This window comes from Rhinopithecus roxellana, chromosome 9, assembly GCF_007565055.1.
Source record: "Rhinopithecus roxellana isolate Shanxi Qingling chromosome 9, ASM756505v1, whole genome shotgun sequence".
Taxonomy (NCBI): Eukaryota; Metazoa; Chordata; class Mammalia; order Primates; family Cercopithecidae; genus Rhinopithecus; species Rhinopithecus roxellana.
In genome coordinates this window covers 57,500,660-57,506,659 of record NC_044557.1, presented here as the reverse complement: position 1 = coordinate 57,506,659, position 6,000 = coordinate 57,500,660, and the positions used below count along the sequence as shown (strand labels likewise).

General features: G+C 41.5%; 1 pseudogene; it reads right to left on the bottom strand.

The window, feature by feature from the left end:
- Positions 1-1,580: 1,580 nt before the first annotated feature.
- LOC104658557 overlaps positions 1,581-6,000 on the bottom strand; it is a 46,170-nt pseudogene continuing 41,750 nt past the window's right edge.

Genomic DNA, 6,000 nt, shown 5'->3' with positions numbered 1-6,000 from the left:
TGACATCCGCTGATTTGTCAGTGGCCAGGGTTGTGGGACATGGATGGTCGTAGTTGCAAGAAAACCGGTAAGAGATTTTTAAAAATAGCACACCTTACTAATCTGACAGAACCTGGATTTTCTTCATATGGGAAGATGAGAGTGGACACGAGGGAAGCCACTAGAAGTATCTGCCACTCTTGGCTGGACAGTAGGCTGCAAACATACCACCACTTCATGGAGACATCATGCTCATTCACAATGCATGTGAATGAGGTGCCAGTAACAAACCAGTACTGAGAAATACCCACATGTAACACAGATCTACATATGTGATTGGTCAAGTAGGTTGTCCAAAAGGCAATTAGGACGTTACCAAGGATGAAGCTACAGTAAAAATACTATATACAAACCTTTTGTGATGAGGCTTTAGGGTTATTTAGAAGAGTGTAACCTTAAAAATAAAGATGAAAAATGTATAAGTGGGGTCTGTTTTCATGATGAGAGATTAAGTGCACTCCCGAATTCACACAAAAATCTTGTTGGTGTTCTCCCCCAGTGAGAATATTCACATGCACAAGTGAGGGGACCATGGCTGGAATCATTTCCACACAGGAATTGTCAGCACTGATTGTGTTTTAAAGGTTTTGTAAAAGAAATTTCTCCTAGCGTAAGTGCTCAGAAGATTCAGAAAACTGAGTAATTGTTGCAGGTAATAATTGAGGAAAGACTGCATGATTATTTTCAACCTCAGCAACAGTGATGTTTGGGGGCACATAACTCTTTGTTGTGGGGGGCTCCTGTGCACTGGAGGGTACTCAGCAGCATCCCTGATGTCTTCCTACTACAAGTCAGGAGCACCTTCCCCCAGTTCTAACACCAAAAATGTCTCCAGACATTATCAAATGACACCTGGACAGAAAAATTGCGGCCTGGCTGAGAACCCCTGCTGCAGACAAACGGTCAGTCAAGTTTCTCCGGAAAGGGACAGATGACAGGAAGCATTTCAGACTTTGTTGGCCATATATGTTCTCTATTACACATTCTTCCTCTTTAAAGATGGACCAACTATTGTTAGCTCACAAGTCATACGATAGACAGCCCATCATGGTTTGTGGACCTCTTCATGACCTTCCCACATTCCTTACTTCACTGATTTCTCTCTTCAGTGTGATTTCTGTCCTGAGGAATCGATTGAGACCAGGAAGGGTTTCCCCAGTCACTGCATTTACAGAGATTCTCCCTAGTGTGCTTATTACTCATGGGCCCAGAGGCTAGAAGTGGTGCTGAAGTCATTTTGACATTAAATGCCACCCTGGGGTTTCTCGCCTTAAGTCCTTCTGTGATTGTTAAGAGCTGAATGTACCCTGAAGGCTTCTCCATGCTACAGATGTACATTTTCACCCCCAGCGTGAGTTCTCACAAATATCCTATGGGATGAGAACACCTCGTCTTCCCACAGTTTTTACAGGAATTGGACTTCTCCCAAGTTACATGGATTCTTTTGCACCCAGTAAGGTGCGGGCTGAAAGAGGCTTCCTCTTACACCCGTGAGATCTGTTTCTGGTCTGAGTAATCCTGTTTCTTTAAAGCAGGCGTGCTCACTGGAGCCTTTTCCACACGGACGACACAAAGAGATTCTCTCCCTGGTGAGTTTTCACGTGGCTCCTGAAGGAATAATGATCGCTGAAGGCTTTCCCGCAGACAAGGCATTCACAGGGTTTCTCCCTGGTGTGGATCCTCCTGTGCATGTTCAGGTTGGAGCTGATGCTGAAGGCTTTTCCATAGTGATCACATTCCTACGGTTTCTCCCTCATCTGGCTTTGCATGTGCGTCTTCAGCGTTGACTGGTTCCTGAAGGCTCCGCCACACTGCCTACACTCAGCGTGTTTCTTTACAAGGTGAATGCTCATGTGCCTCCGCCGGGATAAATAATCACTGAAGACTTTCCTGCAGGTGGCGTATTCGTAACGCCTCTCTTGTTTGTGTATCTTCCTGTGTGCAGTGAGGTTTGAGCTCCCTCTGAAGGCTCTCCCGCAGAGATCGCACCCATACAGTTTCTCTCCAGCGTGAGAGTTCATGTGAGTCTTCCTGGTTTCGGAAGGTTTTTCCACACTGCCGACATTCCACGGGTTTCTTGACGATGTTAATTCTCGTGTGTTTCCTCTGGGACACGAGATCGCCAAAGGATTTCTCACATTCTTTACATGCATAGGTCTTCTCCACAATGTGGTTCTTCTTGTGCAAATTAAAGTTCGACTTCCAGCGGAAGGCTTTGCCGCACTGCGTGCATGCGTAGAGCTTCTCCAGGTTGTGATTAGTCATGTGCTCTTTGAGGTGGGAGGGGTGCCGGAAAGCTTTCCTGCAGTCGTGACACTCATAGGGCCTCTCTCCGGTGTGCATTCTTTTGTGCGCAGTGAGGTGGCAGCTCCGGCCATACGCCTTCCTGCACTGATCACATTTGTAAGGGCTCTCACCAGTGTGAACGCTCATGTGGATTTTCAGGGCTGAGAGGGTCCAGAATGCATTTCCACACTGACTGCAGTCAAAGGGCTTCTCTTTGAGGTGAGTTCTTGCGTGGTCCTAAGGGCTGAATGGTCGTTGAAGGCTTTCCCGCAGTCGCTGCACTCCTAACGCTTCTCCCCGGTGTGTATTCTCCTAAACCGTTCATGAGAAATCCGCCCCCACAATCCAATCACCTCCCACCAGGCCCCATCTCCAACACTGGGAATTACATTTCCATTGAGATTTGCATGGGGATACACATCCAAACTATATCAGAGGGTCTCGAAGAACTGGTGGCCCTGAAAACAAATGCAAGAGATTTTGGCATCTAAGTGACTCTGGCAGGATGTGGAGCAGGGAGTCTAGAACAGCTGTAGGATCCATGAACTCAGAGACGTTCTGCCCCGTTTCTATGTGACAGGTGAAACAAAACCAGGGTAATTAGAATGCTGTCACCGTGGATAAGTTAGAACAGATAGGTTAATTTTTCAGAGCTGTTAAGGCTGCTTAATTTCTCTTTTAATTTTCTTTACAGCATGGCAAAAGCAGTTCTATTTTTCTATTTCTACAAATCTTACTGTACTCTTATTGGGATCTGTTTTTCTTCTCACCAGGGCCAAGACTGGGATGAGGCAACCCAGGCTGGTAGATAAGTGTGCAGTATTTAAGGAGGCGCTTCCAGTGCTAGTCAGACAAGCACAGGGCTGGCTCAGAGTGAGTGGCAGCTGACACTGCACTCACAGACCTCACCCTCGACCCAGCCCTGCTCCTCAGTTTTAGATCTTCCTCCTCCATCAGGTTTGTGGTCCAAAACAAATGTTGCTCCAAACTGTTCCATTATGAGCTCTCTTGTGACCATAATTCTCCCAATATTTGATTTTATCCCCATATTCAACTTAATCACAGTGTCCCAGGATATTCAGAATTTGCAGATGTAAATATTACAGAGAGAATAATTCTTTTGTTACTTTTACTGACTGATATTTCTTTCTGGGCTTACTAGGACTATTTCTACTACTGTTATTCATGTAAATATAGGCCCACCATGGTGGCTCATGCCTGTAATCCCAGCACTTTGGGGGGCTGAGGCGGGAAGTTCAAGATCAGCCTGGCCAACATGGTAAAACCCTGTCTCTACTAAAAATACAAAACAATTATACAAAACAATTAGCCAAACGTGGTGGTGCATGCCTGTAGTCCCAGCTATTTGGGAGGCTGAGGTGGGAGGATCACTTGAACCTGAGATGTGGAGGTTGCAGTGAGTCGAGATCATGCCACTGTACTTCCAGCCTGGGTGACTGAATGAGACCCTGTGTCAAACCCCCCCCTATAAAATTACATATATAAAATATATAAATATATATAAAAATATAAATTAAACATTTATGATTTCTAAAGGACAATTACAATTGCTAAAATAAAAGCAAAATGGAAACCCACAACAAAAGACCTAAGTAAATAGCTTTTAGATTACACACAGCCAAAAAAAAAAAAAAATTTGTTTCTTAAATACAGTCTGCTGCATAAATGTACCCTGGAGCACTTTAAGTATTTCTGATACCCAGATCATATCGAAATTCAATTAAGTAAGACTCTTTGGGGTGGGCTGATGAATTAGTACTTTAACAAACTCTACATGAAATTTTTATGAAGGCTGAAGTTTAAAAGCTACTACTTGTAGCAATAAATGCAAGGTAAGCAGAAAAAGAGTTGAGGAACATAAATACAGCTAAGAACCATGAGGGGGCAGAAGATAAAGAACTGAACCATTTCCAACTGCAGTTACCTATGAGAGACAGAGAATGAGCCCAGGCAATTACTGCAAAATATAGTGGCTGTAGATTTTTCATTTCAGGAGGAAAATATAAACAGATTGAAGAGATGAAAAGAAATCTTAAGCACAAGGAACCAGAGAAAACCAATGGTAAAAAGATTATCTTAGCAGCAACCAGAAGAAAAAAGACAGGTTACCTTTTAAGCAATAGTTCTCAAACTTTAAGTTACATCAGAGTCACCTGGAGGTCTTGTTAAAACACATTGTAAATATCTCTCTATTAAGAAACAAACCAATCCTGGGCATGGTGGCTCACACCTGTAATCCCAGCATGTTGGGAGGACAAGGTGGGTGGATCACTTGCATGCAGGAGTTTGAGACCACCCTGGACAACATAGCAAGACTCTGTTTCAAAACAAAACAAAAACCTCACATTTCTAGGCCCCATCCCCAGGTTTCTGATTCAGAAGATCTGGGGAGTGGGGTCAAAGAATATGTATTTCTAACAAGTTCCCAGGTGATGCTGATGCTGCTGGTCAGGACACCAGACCCCAATAACTACTGCTTTAAAGAAACAAACATTAGACCAACATCTGACTTCTCATTAGCAACCGTGGAAGCCAGAAGATAGTGGAACATCTTCATAGTTCTGAAATAAAAAATAAAATCTTATAACCACCAAAAATGTCCATGAGAAAGAGGGAAAAATAGTGTCTTTGGGCTTGCAACCCACAGAAAAGAGACATTATGAAAGACGTACTTCAGGGAGAAAGAAGTAATCCTTTGATTACTTAACCAAAGGGTGTAAGAATTACATCAGAGTGTAAGAATCAGGTAAAGCACTCAAAATGGCAAATGTGAAAGTATAATGAAACAAGAAATGACGGTATGCAACAACACTAAAAATTTCTTCTGATATTTAAAAAAAGAACTAAATATGTGCAAGTATGATGTATCAATAAAGAAACCTGAAAATGCTTGATAAGAAAACCATGTAAATCAGGAGAGTAACATATATCTGAATCTAGATTTAATGAACAAGCATGGGTAAGAATTGTTTAGGACAACCACTGAAATAATAGAGTAAATAATTTCAAAATGTACAGAAAATAAAGCAAAATGACAAAAATATTCAAACGAAGCTAAAGAAAAAATAGACAAATGTAACATTCAAATATGCTAATACAGAAGATGTTAATGGAATTAATGCTTTAACTAAAATATTAATATTCACAGAATAGAGCAATCCAATTTTGTGCTATGTACAAGAGACATCTAAAATAGAATACAGTAAGAATGTAAATAAAATGATATATAAGGTAAGTAAAAAGAAAAGAAAGCTGCTTCGAATGTTAGTATTAAACAATAGATTAAGGCAAAAAGGCTCATAGAGAAAAATGAAGTATTACATAATAAAAAGAGTTATAAATCAAGAAAGAGGTGTGTGTGTGTGTTTAAAACATAGCCTCAAAAGAATGAAAAATAAATAAATAAATAAAGGGACAGAACTCTGAGGAGAACTGATGAAGCTACCACCAGAGCTCTCACAAATCCAGTTCAAGCAGTCAATTCAATAACTCCATGCAGACTGAACATGATGAAACAGCATTTCCTAACTATAATATCCAACCACACACGGGGCCATGTATGTCTCAGAAAATGCTTGACCACAGAGCAATGAAGTTAGCAAACAATGACCAAAAGATAACCAGAAAAAAGTCATAGAAATGAAAATGAAAAGA